This window comes from Mastacembelus armatus, chromosome 3 (genome assembly GCF_900324485.2).
Source record: "Mastacembelus armatus chromosome 3, fMasArm1.2, whole genome shotgun sequence".
Taxonomy (NCBI): domain Eukaryota; kingdom Metazoa; phylum Chordata; class Actinopteri; order Synbranchiformes; family Mastacembelidae; genus Mastacembelus; species Mastacembelus armatus.
Genome location: NC_046635.1, coordinates 17,597,423 through 17,614,357, shown reverse-complemented (window position 1 = coordinate 17,614,357; position 16,935 = coordinate 17,597,423). Strand labels below are relative to the sequence as shown.

Below are 16,935 nucleotides of genomic sequence, written 5' to 3'. Positions count from 1 at the left end.
CTTCCAATCTTTCTTTCATTCCCCTTTCAATTTTGACACTCAGGATAAGCGGTTTATGTGTCTGCAGCAACACAGTGTGATTGAGCTGTTAAAAAGGGGGGAAGCAGGGGGTTGCTGTTGGTCCATTCATTTAATTGGCCTTTATGGAGATGCGGGAGAAGGGGTTTGAGTAATGGTGGTGGTGATGTGATAATAGGAGAATAGGGAAGTCCTCTTGCTTTATGTTCAGTATGCTTCTCATGATTGTCTGTCTCATTCACTTATAATTATTAGTTTGTCTTGTCATAATTTCTTCCTTGTCTTTTCTAAAGTTTCTGTCTTGCCAGTAATAAACCCTTGAAAACTATCATGGGAAACTCATGATTTCACTACTGTACCACATATAAGCTGTGGAGTTCCTCAAGGCTCAGTCTGAAGTCTCATTATCATTTTTATACTGATAATAAGGGGCATCCAAAGTTATACAAGTACACAGTAGTAATTTTGCATCCCATGCTGTATTAGTATCGTTCAAAGTGATCATAATGAACTTGGTCCTTTTCAGTGGTCAACAAAAGAAAGGCTATTGCCCAGAATTGTGACTGTTTTATCAAATTTCTTACAAATTCTTTTGATTCATATGCATATTGAAGGGTGTGATTTAAATTAACCATCATTTTATATCCCTTATTCTGTGTGCAATTGAAAGGAAGAGGAGATGAAAGAGTGCTCAAAGATGAGGTTTAGAAAAGCATGTAGCCTACTACAGTGAAAGTAGAGGAAAGAAAATGAAAATGAAAATGGAAAGCAAAGATGTCACATACTTTACCTGAGTACAACCTTCTCCCAAAGAGCCTTTAATGCAATGCCATTCTGACCCAAATGCTAAATATCCCCTGCCACTTCAGCCTCTCTTGTGACCTCAGTTTCTCCTTCTCTACTGCTCTAGCTTTCTCGTTTTCTCCCTCTGTCTGACCTGACCTCCCACTCTCTCTCTCCATGGTATCCTTAACCTCTTCATTATCAAGTCAGCCTCATCTCTCAACCCCTACCACCTCCCACGCCCCCCATGTCCCCTCTTCTCTTGTTCCCTCTAGCTAGCCATCATCACTGCCTTTCTCGTTACCTCTCTCTACCGCCTACAGATATCATAGTCAAGGTTTATTTAGTTCAAATTTAGCTCTGATATATATATTTATATGATTCAATACGCTCATCAATGAAATTGCTCATTCAAATATTCTTTAACATTGGTATTTCACAGCATACTCAGTGAGGCAGTTGGTCATGTTAGAAATGTTTTTCACATAGAACTTTGGACAACAATTGCAGTTAGCAATTCAGACTGCAAGATAATCAGTTAGTAAGTCAGTCAGTCAGTCAGTCACTCAAAGTCACTACAGAGCCAATCAGCCAGAAAGACAGCCAGTCAGTCTGAAAATATTGATTAACAGATATGTCCCGCTCCTTTTAGTAAATCAAATGTTGAGTTGCAGTAACCAAGGGGAACCTCTACACATACACACACACACACACACGCACACACACACACACACACACACACACACATATATATATATATATATATATATACTCTGAAAGTGCAGCACACTAAATTAACACTGACACACATTATAACACTTCACAATGGGCTCCAAGAGATGCAAAGCAGCACTGTGTGTGTGTGTGTGCATGTGTGTGTTTACAGAGTAACAGAGGAATGTAAAAGCTCAGACTGGTGATGATGTCACTCTACAGTCTTCCACATTAAGTCTGGTGATGTCATCAATCAGCAAAAAGGTTGCTGGGCTTGGCAGCAGACAGTAATAAATCAGAAGAGAAACATCTCTCTACCACCTGTCACACAAACACACATGCACTTATTCCCTTTCCAATTGTTGCATCAATTAACTTTAATGGCATGAAACTTCTGAAACAATATTCCCTCTTTCATGTCCTAGTTTTTTTTTTCCATCTGTGGTCACTCTCCTACACCAACTTCATATTTTAGTGTGTCTCCCTCTCAAACTTATTCTCTGCAATAAAAATGCCTGGTCTAGATACAGGTAAACACATGAAAAAGCACATGAGGAAATACATATGCACAAACAGATTTGTTCACATTATGTCTGCTACAACTAGTTCACCTTGACAGCCACACCATGCTCTGTGTCTTTTTAACACATAAATAAACACAACATGCAGTTATGATGCAATGCAATGCAGTCTCACACATTTACTGACAAGAGTATAGGTATTAAAACATACTGTGTGCATAATGGTGTCCAAGCAAACACTTAAACACAGATAAGCTGGCATTGCCATTACTCAAACAGTAAAACTGAATGAATTAGATTGTTTTTAATTTGTAAAGGTTAAAACAAGGTTACCACTTGTCTTGAACATCATGGAAATAATTTTTAGAACCAGTTCTCCAGTGTTTATAAACATATTAAAAATGAGAAAAAATGTACAATGTCCTGAAAACATTGTTTTGTCCTGGAAAATAATAAACACAAAACCATGGGCTCTTGAATGTACCATGAATCACAAAAGGTGGGTGGAGACAGAACACTTATGTAGTTAATGTTCCAAATTATTCTTTATAATAATAACTATTACTATTGTTATTATTATAGTATATTATAGTATATTATACTATAATTATTATATTACTATTATTGTTATTCCAATTATGAGGAATGGTGACTCAGATTTTCTAGTAGTCTGGTTGGTCAACAGTGGGGTGTTGCCAGGTTCTGATGCGCTCCTCTGAAGTTAACCTGCATGTTAGCATAGGATAGATACCATGGGAAACTCCTAAGAAATTAGCTTCATGCTATCAGAAAACATGAGTTAAGCCTGAGAATAGTTGACAACCAGTAATCTTATGTATGGTCACTGTAATTAAAATGAGCTTTTATATTCAAAGGTTGTATAACAGTTGTTGTTTCCCTCAGATTACACAGAGAAAGACTAACAGATATATCCTGACAGAGCCTTTTACAGAGAGGAATTTATTAGTCTAGGTCATAATCCCATATGATGTACCAGATTTATATCATTTGCAATGTCCTGCAAGATATTCACAACTATATTTGCTACTTGATGACATGATAAAATTAAATTTGCTTTGAGTTGCCTTGTGCTAACCATTAAATCTTAATCATTCTTGGTCAGGAACATACAAATCTTATGCTTTTTTATTTTGTTGTTTGTTTCTTTGATCTTTTGTTCTGTTTTTATTCATCTGATGATGTTTAAAAGACAAAATTCAGAACACTGACTCTTTTAATCATTTCAGGGACAAATAAAGAAAGTAAGAAGTATCTGACAGCATATAGTCTTCTTTGATGTAATATTACTGATGCCACATATAATAAGAATGAAATAAATGAATAACTTCATTCAGATCCAATTTTGATTTAGAATCAGATTTTATTTAGTCCGTTTTGTTTTTTTTTTTTCTAAAAATTTAATGCATTTCCACATGTATGTTTTCAGCCACTGTTGACTTTCTCTGCGCTCTATTGGCTGTGTTTGATTTCCATTTCTTCTCATTCCTGAGACATATAACACATTTAGAGGTTGATGTCTCCATTTCAAGTATGTGTGTTTGCCTGTGTGTGTGTGTTTGCCTGTGTCACTGCCCACTTTTGTGTATTAGAGTATTTTATTTTGCGGTGCACCACCAAGGTTTCGTCTTGCAGCCCACACAAACAAACACACAACTGTTTGCAGATGAAAACAAATATTTATGAAATCAGATTAGGAAAAGAATATTTGATATCTGAGCTTAATGTCTGGATTAGGTTTGGGCATTCTTTATTGGATTAAGCCTGTGGGTATTGGTAGTATGTCATCAATACAAGAAAATAGAGGAGGGAAACCATTTTCCTTTCACTCTGCATTGCTTTTCATTTTCTCAAGTTTAATGTTTTTCCTTTGTAATACTGTAATATAGTACCACCTGTTTACTGGTTTTAATCGGTGTGGGGATCTGTTTTGCTCATTTAGCAAACAAGCAGCAATGTTTTCAGCATAAAAACCATTAAAAAAAACAAAAAACTGCAATATGTGTTAATTTAATGTAACAGAACTTGTGTTACCATTACTAGTGCTATGTTTGATGTTTTCCTGAATAGACACACACACACCTACATATTCAGCCTCTGAAGACAGGTTCAGTCTGCGTTTATTCCCCTCTGTCCAATGCCATGTTTATTTTGTCATCACTATGTTTCCATGATGATGTACCTGTGATGACACTTCTAAAACACACATTGTCTTGCATGCACATACATACACATGAGTTACCTTTATCAGGTCACACCTTAGTGGTGACACACACCTTATGTTTTGAGAATACAGTAACCTAACCTAACCATAATAGAGATACATATATGCACACACAACTTGCTTTACACATTGTACCAGCTGAGGTCACTATATCCATGTGTGTCAAACTATATCAGACCTAAATCCAAAATTTTGTGCAGTGCACAAAGCAACAGTATCACCAACACTAATATTACTGTACAGATTTTAAAAATGATGTCAGATGTAAATCCACTTTTTGAACAACCTCAGATTACAGCCTCTCATTAAGAGTTATTTTAATAATTTTTATTTTAATTTCAAAAAATTGCCATGAAAGGCATGTAGTGGATAGTTGTGTTTCAGGTCAAGTAAAAGTGAGAAAAAAAACACAAATATTGAAGTCGTGAGATTTGTGCACAGCAGCCCATTGCTGTTTCCTTATTAGTTTGATTACATTAGCAAATCAAATTCATTTGTCTATCAGCCTCTGAGACACAACCTGCAATCTGAGTACACTGACTAATCTGCATCAAATAATGACTGTCAGACAAACACAACACTCACCAGAGAGAAGCCGCATACATAGGCAAGCACACACAAGCCTGCATACACAAATACAGAATATGCCACAAACACATCTGTCAATACACATATGTATACTTCTAAACTCATGCTACTAAACATATACTAACACACAGTGTATCTGCACAAAGGCACACATACGTGGACATGTAGTTTTATAATATGTGACATCAGATGAACAGTAACACATAAATCAGCACACCATCTGAGCCCATCATCATCTAAGTCATCACTGGGAAACAGTCAGCTTTTACTACTTTCAATTTGCTTTTGTGTTTATGTGTGTGTGAGTGTGTGTGTGCGTAAATGTGTCTGAAAAAGAGAGAGAGAGAGATGATGTGAAGTGATATGTAATGCTGGCGGGGCATAAAGATAGATGATGATAATTACGCACAGGCCAAACTCCATTTCAAATCATCATCATCCTATTCTATCTGTTGGACCACACATATCCGCACAGAGACACACAGCACACACCTATGCATACAGCAAATCTAGTGGAAGAGAGACAGGCTTGTCATGGCATCACATTATTTCTGTCGGTTCATGCAAAGTTCACAGACAGGCATGAAATAGTTATTCTCTCTACATTATCTTTCCCTTTTTCCATATATCTCTTCACATGTCCTCATTGTTTCTGAGTCTTCTTTTTCTCCATTTATCTATTTTCTCATTTTCCTATTCAGTTCCCTTCCTACCCTTCCCTTCTTTCCTCTCCTTCTCTCACCCATCAAAGTTCTTTACCCCGTCTCTCTCCCTCTCTCTCTCTCTTCTCTTCCTTGCTTTTTTTATTCTTCGCACCTTTTTGCTTTATTCTTCTGATTTCCCCATGCTCCTGGACATCTCCTCCAGCTTTCCTGTTTCCTCTATGTCTCCCATCCTCCATCCATCGTTCTTAAATAACAGTCCGAAGGATTCATCCCATCCATCAGGAAATAAGCAGGTGGGAAAATAGGATTGGGGTGTGCTTGTCACCAGATGGGGACAACTTATGACCTGTGTACGCAACAAGCACACACCATCTTACAATAACTGCATTATTTCATTATTTTTAAGTTGAAGTGAGATGTATTTAATCATATGTGTAATTTAAAACAAAAAGGTTAAACTACATTGAAAATCCAAATGCCTAATTTTAGTGCAACAAAAGTGAATCCACCATTGATTTGAAATAAAGGGTTATCGCATGAACAAGGATCACATCTCTCAGGCAAAATAAAGCAGACCTAAAATATAGATATAAAAAAGAAGTAAATCTTATTAATGATTATTGACTTCTTACAGATGGAACTTTCTTTGTAGTTTTATTCATCAAACATATGTGTTTTTTCAATTTAATTAGCTTTGTTCTTCCTGGGCTTTGACTAAAAACAAATAAAATAAAATAATGTTAAAATTTTTAACTGCTGTTATTTCATTTCACTTGCCCGTCTCCAAATTTTAATTTAGTTTTTTTTTTTTTAATATATCCAGTCCAAGGTGGTTTCCCCCCCCCCCCACACACACACATCCCTTAAAAAAGCACACACTAATGTGTGTATTTTGTGTCTATTTAATCTTGCTGGGATGTTTCATCTGCTGGCTGCTATCACAGCCGGCTGCCTTATTGTCTGGGTCAGACTGATGGTTATGTGTGCGAGTGTGTGGTCTTGCCTGTATACACTTTCTTCACTTTGCGTCCCCCTAGAGTCTGAATGCACACAGGGTGCAGACAACTGCATCTTTGTTTGCCGAAAACAAGAGCAGATACATTTCTTTCATATATTGGAAACACTATATACCTTCATTAAAATATGCACATATGTGAGTGTGTGTATTGCATGCGCGCGCGCGTGTGTGTGTGTGTGTGTGTGCGAGTGCGCTGTCCATCAAGCCACACACACAGCCGTACCAAACCATTGGCTTGGTTGCTGATGATGACATATGAGTTCCTGGCCTTGGTAATGGCTGTTAAATCTCATAATTACACGCTTCTTTATTGCAATGCATAATGACCCCGCAGCACTATTGGACAATTAATTAAGATTTTCAGCCCAGGCTTTTTCAGACACAGATGAAGAGGTGGAATGAGGTCTAATGTTCTTGTCTTCAAGCTAGGACATTAAGTCATGGTGCTATATGAGAGAAGACTGTCTCTGTGTGTCTGTGTGTTTGTCTCTTTTATTTCCCATGTTCTGTCTTTCCTCATTGCTTAAATCCTTGAGCCCTACCTCTTGATGCTTGTCCTGGATGATGATATTGGAGACCACATGTCTAATCTGTGAATGGTAAATTAATCCCTGTGGAGTTTCTGCAGTTCTCTCTCCATGGAAAGCTGTGGAGGATTAGGAAGATAGAATGAACACAGCTTTATAATCTCATATACAGACACCAGGCCTGGAAAGGGCCCATTGGGTTTTGTTTAAAGCCACAATCAGCTAATTTCTATTCATACATGAGTAGAGCTTTACAAAAGAAAAGAAGCTGTTTTATGTCTGTTCCACAGTTTACCACTTTTTAACTTGAGCACTGACAAAAAAAAAAAACAGTTTCCTGTCCAGTGGTTTAGATAGCAGCACAGCCCATTTGCAGATGCCTGGACTATGGATTTTGTTTTTTTCAGGATGGCAGGATATTGTTCTGAAAAGATAATCCACCAAGAGATCAATATACTGTCAGAAACCAGTTAATTGAACCACTGACAGAAAGAGCTTAGAGCTCTCTGTCCTGTCCTTCTTCCATGTGGAGAACTGTCAAATGGCTCAGATGATTTTTTTTTATTGGGATGTGGTGCACGGTGTTGCATGTCACTAAGTGGATGCTGGTGATAATAGGCCTGAGAGGGATTCATTCTGTGCGTCACTGAGTCTGTAAAGACATGGGGTGACTTTCCCTGGGGTATGAATTTTGATGCAAAGTCCAATCAGTATCTTAGTGTGTTTTCTCAACAGTGAAGCTGCCTTTTATCTAGTCCAATACATGTTTGCCTGAAAGACTGTGAAACTTTAGGGATATAGTATTTACATTTGTTCTGCTTTGTTCTATGACATCTGTCTTTTCTTCTTCAAAAGAGTCTCTCTGTATATAACTGTGTCAGAGAAAGTAGGTGTGTGTAAGATTTACAGTTGTATGTACACATGGTTAATTCTCTTCAGATGAATTTATGCATATGCTTACACATGGTGATCATTTCTGCCTGCATCAATGTTGTAATGTAGGATGGAGCCCAGGATGAGGGCTTGAGGATAAGGCAGATGGACTGATTAAAAGACCGAAAACAAAAGTAAAGGACATAATTCTGGGAAACAGCAGCGATATTTATACTACACCGTTTCTTTCACCAAGACATTTTCAAGCAGAGCAGATCATTATCACTTGAGCAGTACTCTTGACTCTATAGAGTCAGGAAACCATGGCCACAGTGGAGCTGACAGTAGAACATGCACATCACACACTCGCTCACCCTCACCCACATATTCCTTGACATGGCCCTGGTGGAGCTAGAAGTGGGTAATTAAAATGTAAATATTGATATTTTATTATTTGAAATGGCTCCACTGCAATGCTCTTAATGTCACTCCATCTGTCGTCTCCACAGAGATTTGGGGTTGCCCTCAACGACCGGCTGCCCCCACCCAAGCAACCCCACCAAAGCAACAGCTATAACACTCAACAGCCATTTCTGCTTTTCCGCATCTCCATTTCGGGTCTAATTAAGTGTTAAGCATTAGCACCCGCAAACACAGAGGCAGCACACAAGCCTCCTCGCCACCTCTGTTTCTTCCGCTCACACACACACTCACAAAGCACTCATTGCCACTACTGCAATGGGAAGATTTTAAGTGTTAATCTTGCAGTGCAGCTGATGGTGTTTAATGTATGCAATTAACAGTCAGCCAGGGCTGAGGGTTTGGTAATTAGCTGGCTGTTCACACTGATTAGAGGCTACCGCAACCCTATGACTGCTCTATTCTCCCCGAGGCCGCACCGAGAAAAGGGGGGAAGTGGTGGAATAAGAGGGGGAGGAGGGAAGGGAAAGACAGAAAAAAGATAAAATAGTTTAGCCCACAATATGAAAGGAAATGAAAGTGAAGGTGCTAAATAGTGTCTGTGTGCAGCATGAGTATTAGAAAAGTGACTTATGTATGAAATTCATTTTACTTATGCACAAAAATATGTCATTGTCCATCATCCATTTAAAATAATTTAAACACATGTAGTCAACTAGGCAGTTTTTTGTCCAGTAAATTAAGATCAACCATAACCCAAATCTAACCAGTACTCAACAAGAGTGTTATTGATTTAAAAATAAAACAACAATAAGAGATGGTAATTACACAGTTGTTTACAGCAAAGTGGTGTGCTTTTTTATTGTCACTTATTTTATCTTAAGGAAAATATTTCAACTTTCAAAATTACAAAACAGTTTAAAGTAACCTTGACTTGCACATACAAACAACAGAACACAGAGTGATGAAAACATGGTGCCGTTGTCATGGTTTATTATTCGTTACATGCAAAGGCATTATTGGGAGGATACTTCAGTTTACTCACTCTCTTCAGTCATTACCTGTAAAGAAAAAAATACAGCAATACAAACTTACAGCAAATACACATATTTTAATGCAGACACAATGTGAACACACATATAGTAATTTTATCTCTCTCTCTCACACTGTGCATACACTAACAGAAGTGAGTTGCTCTATCAAAATCCTGTCAGTGAAAGATAAAAAAATTACGATTTGTGCTTTCATATGTAAATATCCACTTTGTTTTTATAACTGACTACAAACATGCATGTATATGTGGGTGTAAGTGGGTATGTGTCCTTTGTGTGAGTGTGTCTTTAAGCCCTTCTAAATTAGCTGGTTCTCTGGGTAGATTTGTTTCCATCTCATTGCACATCTTTGTGTAATTGGGTCAGCTGGTGGATGTGTGTGTGAGACAGCATTTGCCGGTGTGCTTGTCGCATTAGTGTATCTTGTGTGTGTTGTTTCAGCTAGGCCAAAGCCATCACAGGGGGTCTGGGTTCATTTGGGCCGTTGTCTGGCCGTATGGTACTAAACACTTTGAGAAGTGCACACAAACACATACTCAGAAAGCATCACAAGGGAGCACTTGCATCACACAGCATGCAACAATGTGCATAGTAACACAAATTTTAGCCCAAGCAAGTACAGACAGTGGCATGAGAGAGACCACTGAAGCTATGAAACACTGTGTATACAGACCAAATGTGCACACACACAGTGCAGCAGTGTGCTAATAACTGTTGGAAACCTCACATGTCCTAATGCAATCTCTATCTCAGTGGGCCAGTGGACTTAAATCTGTCCCCTGCAGAATACACTGCATGTACTATATATGTGGCACATAGACAATCCACTCTACAATGAGCACTCTGCGATGAGTTTGTGTGACCTCTTTTAACTGCCTTCTAACAAAATGTTTTACTACAACAAAACTGTTAAGTAGATGGTGACTAATAGTAGATTTTGCAAGTGGACACAAAACACCAGTGTTACCATCTATCAGCATTGACCAAAGTGATTTCCATAAGTGGGTTTCTGGCTGTTTGCAACCCAATTCTTCCTTTGACAAATAATTTCAATATGTTAGTATGAGGGTCTCTTACTTATGTTCATTAGCCCGTTGAAGCTACAGCACATTATCTTCAGCAGCATTACACCATGTGCTTTTTACTCATTTGTTGACATGTAGCACTACAGGCCACAATGCCCTTCTCAGAGTATACATCCAGTTTTCCTGTACTTAGTGTACACTCGGTTTTTCTGTAATGTGTTACATTTCTGTGAGCATGCATGCAGTTTATTTTTTTACAAATTCAAGGCTAATAACTATTAATAAGTGTGTCACTGTTATATTGTTGAGACAGGCAGAGAAATTTCTTGTTAAATGTGCCCAGAGGCCAAGATCAAGTAGGATGGAGCACAGTGTTTTAAAACAGCAAGTAGGTGCTCAAACACAGCAAGACCGAGTGCTAATGTACAGATGAATGATCATATACATCTTGCAATATTTGCAACTGACTTGTAGTCAGAATAAATGAACCGAAACAGTCTGACAGCATATCTTTAAAAGAAAGTTACAGTTACCAAAATACACAATAAAATGTGTAAGCCTGCATATGGAAGGTCCCTATCTAGATTGCCCCATCATGTGCACCCATGTGCACCCACACAACAAGTCCTCAACAGTAGGCCCTGAACCTACCTTATGTTATGAAAAGATGGCATGACGGTGGTGAAGGAGGAGAGGTAGGACCCAGAACACAAAAATATATTTATTATTTCCAGAACTCAGGCACAAGAAAAAAAGGGTTCCAGTCTGGGAACGAAATGCCACTATGGCGAGGACAGGCAGGCAAGTAAGCAGATAACGAGAACACAGGGAGACACTGCTCTTCTTCATCCACGTTAATCAACTAATGATACGACAAGGAACAAAGGAACACAAGAGGTATACATAGACTCAGGACAGAACTAATTAACACAGTTGAAGCAAATTTAAACTGATGAACTAACGAGAAATAAAGCTACCTATAACTGATCAAAGGAACACAGGAAACCCGAACACCAAAATAAAAGTCCAACAGCAAACAGAAACCTAGGCTCATAACTGGACTCTGGCTCTGGTTCTGGCTCCGCAGCGCTGGACTCTTGCTCTGGTTCTGGTTCTAGCTTTTCAGTGTTAGACTCTGGTTCTGGTTCCGCAGCGCTGGATTCAGGCTCTGACTCTGGAACTGGCTGGAGCTCGACGTGGGCACCTTCGCCGCAACTCCGAGAGACTGTAACAGGCTGGAGCTTGGTGTGAGCGCCTTTGCTGCAACTCTGAGAGTCTGGAACAGGTGGGTCCTCGGTGTGGGCGCCTTTGCTGAAATGGTGAGGGATTGGGACAGGCTGGACAGGAGCAGGCTGGGCCGCAGCATGGGTACCTTTGCCTATACGCCGAGGGACTGGGACTGGCTGGACAGGAACAGGATGGATGTCGGCACGGAGGACCTCACTCCGCCACTAGGGGGCAGGAACAGGAGGCTGGACCTCGATGTGGGTGCCTTCGCCAGGACGCCAAGGGACTGGAACAGTTTGCTGGGCATCGACGCGGAGGACCCCACTCCACCGCCGTGGGGCAGGAGCGGGAAGCTGGGACACCGGGCACAGGGACACTGGGGTTCGGGGCACACTGGCCGGGGGTCCAGGCACACTCGCTGGGGGCTCTGGCGTTCTCACCGTGGGTTCGGGCTAAGGTGAATGGCTGGTCTTACACTGAGGCGAGGAACTGGCGGGAAGGATGAGTGAAGGGCTGGCCGGGAACTCAGGAGAAGAGCTGGCCATAGACTGGAGGGAAACATCAGAAAACAGAAACCTAGACTCATAACACCGTAGAACATCTAAAGAAAAGGAAAGAGAAGGCTTGTATTAAATACATTGCTGCTGGCTTGGACCATAAACCCTAATTTGAAGTCCACGTAGGCTTGAAGGGTGTCTTGTTTTGAGATGTGTTCCATCCCATTTATTGTCTTGTAAATACAAAGTGTACTCATGAGTCCTGAGGTGAGGATAACACTTGAACAAAACATTTATTTTGGATAAGCATACAATTTCAACATGCAACACCACTTGGTCCACTATCGGCTTAATCTTTGAAGGTTGAACATTGTCTCTTGGAATCAGATATACAACAATGATTGCTGTCCTGAACTCAATGGCAAAAAAGATCATTTTGTTTTGAAGAAAAGGGTTAACTAATCATCTTTGGTTATGGGATTACTAAATGTAAGACATTTCTTAATTTGCAGCACACAGGTGAGCCCTCACAATATGTGAGATGAGTGTGAGAAAATATTGTTGAGAGCCTTTCCAATGTTACAAACATTTACTTTTGCTCAGTTTCAAACTAGAAGGTCTAACATGATACAAAACTATATGCAAAACTTTGACAGAACGTGTCACATGTTAATAACTGGGACCAGCTTTACAGCCAGTTTTCAAACCGGTCCCATTAATTACACAGAGAAGGACAAAGAATTGCATTTAATGTTTTTTTGAAGATATGCCTAGGCACTATCATACAAACGCACACACTTACATGTACATAAAAATTGCTTCACAAATGCCATAAACTATACACACCCAAGTGCACAGGCAATCATAAGCATCACAATCATTTCTCACTGGTTCCCATTTGCCCTGTAACCACAAGAAAACAAATGTAGGCCTCCTGGATATGCATGTTTGTGTGTGTCTGTGTGTCAACTGGGGCATGAGAGAGGGTTATCCTCTGTGTGTGTGTGTGTGTGTGTGTGTGTGTGTGTGTGTGTGTGTGTGTGTGTCCGTGCCAGACTGTTCTGCGGTCTCGGGTGTAAACGTGCAGTCAGGACTCATTTGGCAGACAAACAGGCTGCAGGGTGGCTGGGGAATTGACGTGTGTTTGTGTGTGTGTTTATCTTTATGTGTGTATCTCATACAGAAAAGCGAAGAGAAAAAAGAAAGAGCATGAGAACAAATAGTAGAGGTTAAGTCTGCATGACTGCACTGTAGCCTCCTTCTGTCAGACCACTGTTTGGCACATGAACACACATCTACACACACTCTCTCAATCTATATCTTATAGATACAATACAGGATCATAATGTTAAGACACTCGTGGACATACACGCACAAACACACACACACACACACACACATATGTGACAAAAAAGTTTTTTTTGGGTGAACTCTTCCACCCCCCTACTTCATCCCAAATGTACAAACCTGTATTTGTTAAAATAAAACCACACCTGACATCACTTTTGTGTGTAGATAGTCTGCATGCCTATATTTACTGACAGGACATGTATGCATTTCATTCATCACTGTCAAATTGTCTTAACACATATTACATACTGTGATTGTTTCATGTATCAGGAATGGACAGGAAGAGCAGTACAGGGCCTGATAAAATCCTTCAGTGACTGGACTCACAAAAACTTACCTCCTACTGAACACCTCTAAAACCAAGGAGATGGTAGGATGGAGTTTAGACCTTTGAAAATCCACTATCTTATCTTTATTAGAATTCAGATATATAATTATTAGATTTTCATGTGTAAGACCCAAGATCTTGCTGCAGAGAGACTAATTATTTAGTGATCTCTACATTGTCTGATAAATTAAACCAAAATACAGGTAATGACAACAGCTGTGCTATACTGACATTTAAAATGAGTAATGCGAGTAAGAAGTTACCACCCCTCTATCCATCTTAGTGCAATCAGAAAGAGAAAGAGACACACATTCACACCTGTAGCCTCTTTTGTCTTGCAAATATTAACTGCAGCCTTTAAGGGGCTTTGAAGTTAATTCTTAAACCATCTGTGGGATGGTTTGAGAACTGACTTCAACTCTTTTTATGCTCACAGTGAAAATCTGACTGAACTGAAAACTGAAAATAGCTACAACTTCACTGTTATATCTATGGGTTCATCAGTGCAATCTCCACAGGCAGCAGGACACAACAGAACACATCAAGCACATTGTCATTCTTATATAAGCAGTGAATACTATTTTAAATAAAACTGTATATCCTACACTAGAGAGTAAGTAAAAACTCCATGTTTTAACTGCTACCTATACAGTAGCACACAGGAGGTTAGTGTCATAGGGGTTTGTAAGATCAGTGTTTCAAAGATCATGCATCTGACATAAAAACATCTTAGTACCCTGAACAGCAGATACACTTTACCTATTACTGCCTCTAGAATGAAATAATATAGTGAAAGATAAAAAAGCTCACCAGTCCAGTGCTCCAGGATCACCAGAGCCACACACAATTATGCATAAACATACAAAACAAAAGAAAAAAGCAACTTGTGAATAATGGTGCATAAAACACTCTGCACATACAGCACAAAACACTGAAAACAGGTGCAGCATCCGGTTGCTTTGTAGTGTCTTGCTGACTCACATAATAGCCATAATTGAATTAAGTTAGTATTTGGGTTTGGGTGTTTCATGTAGATAGCAGAAGACGACTTAAATGCACTTTAGAAAAACAAATGCTTAGAATATTAGAATGCTTAGAATATACCTGGTGTTCAGTTAACACGGAGAAAACGGTATAGCTCAACTATGACCTGTTTAGCTTTGACAGGTCTAAACACCAGAAATTATATTTGGGAGCATGTGGCTTTACTTGCAGGTCACTTGTATCTCTCTTTTTTTTTTTACAGTTTCACATTTTTAAGCAGTGCTTTGAGCTTCAGTTTCTTTATTCAAAATTGTACATTCAGCAAATGGCACACAGGCTGTATCAACTCCACACAAGCACATACATGCAGCATGTGATGCCTTATCGACAATGGCTATAAAGGAAATGTAATTAGAGCCAAATAAGGAACCATTTTTTCTAACGTGAAATCGCAGGTATAAAAGAAAGGTCTCCACCCATCCCACCATCATCTCTTCGTCTAACACCTCTCCCCCTTTTACTTTCTTCTCTCCTCCATCTCACTCTCTTGTGCTCTCTCTCTCTCCATCAATACCTCTCTCTCTCCATCATCAGCACTAAATTCCCATTGATGTTTCTTTTCTTCTGCTGTATCGATCGCTTTGTGAGAAGGAGGGGAGGAAGGGAAGAAGGGAGAGATGGTGTTATCTGTTAATTAATTTGTCCTGAAGCCGGCCGCCTATTAATCAGACAGATAAGAAGCATTGGATGGCTGAATGGTGCAGACAGGCTAGTGGTGAAGGGAGGGGGTCAGGGACACACACACACAGACACATTCGCAAACACACACAGATAGAGACGCACATGCAGAGGCTTGCAGAAGCATAATTTATGTATGGGAATGTATGCAAACACATAGAATACAAATATGCTGATGAAACAGCAAGCTGGCACACTCATAGTACATTTACGTGTGTTATGTTTAAAACAAAACATAAGCATATCCCTGTTCACAGGAGCACACAGAATGCACTCACACATCACCTAAACACTCAAAACATGGCTGATAAAAATCATTGATGTACCTCAATAAGAAAAGCTGCACTTTCAGCTCAATCCATTAATCATAGGGCTTTAATTATCGGTGTTGCCTGCGTATGTGTGTGTCTTGGTACACATATGTATGTATTTAATGTGACACTGGGAGGGAAATGTCTGTTGCTGGCTGGTATCAAAACCCTATTAATGAGCAACTAGTAATGTGTGGGCATCCAGTCCTTGAGCATTGTGTGCCACCACTGACCACCAGTGTGATATATGTGAATGAATGAATGTGAAGTCCTAAGGACGTGTGTGTCTGTGTGCATGAAGACCCCCTTAAGAGATGCATGCCTAATCCCTTCTGATGATTTCATTAAGTAGAAGTTGACAATGCCAGTTGGCAATGATACTGTTTGCTTCACTGTACTGCGTGTGTGTGTTTCAATCATATACATGTGGGTAAATTTCACTGTGTTTCTATGCTTTTGCATCTCTGTGTATGTGACACTGTATGTGTGTCTGGATGCAGCAGTGTCTTTGTGTTTATTTACAACCTCTCTGTGTTTCTCTTTAGTTGGCTGGAGATGTTAACACTTGTAGATAGAATGAATTAGAGCACATTACAAACAGCAATAGCCTACAACCTGAACATAATGAGACGCCTGCCATTACCTATCAAGACACTGTGAGATAAGAGCCTCTAACACATGCACACACATATACACATCAACACACACAGTATCACACACCTACAGTCTCAAGAGGAGGCACATTGCAACAGATGTCGTTGAAGAAATATCTTACTTCTCATCTGCCTGCTTCTCCTGGCAGGATGTTTCTCTCCAACACACACACAACACACTGGATGGTTGTGGAGAGATCTGACAGGTGCGCTCACATCAGCCATTGTGTTGCCTTTCCTATGAAGACTTGCACTGACACAATAGCACGCACACAAGCAGGTGTGAATGGACAGGTGTGTGAGGAGAGGACAGCTGTGAGGAAAGGTGTGAGTGGGCAGGTGTTCCATTAAAGAGATAGAGGGAGAATGACAGAGAAGGATAGACAACATGTGAGAGAACT

At 39.7% G+C, this 16,935-nt stretch overlaps 1 protein-coding gene across 5 annotated transcripts in view; it reads left to right on the top strand.

Annotated features, from left to right (window-relative positions):
• Positions 1–16,935, top strand: part of esrrga (estrogen-related receptor gamma a) — a 46,916-nt gene that overhangs the window by 23,819 nt on the left and 6,162 nt on the right. The window lies entirely within an intron of this gene.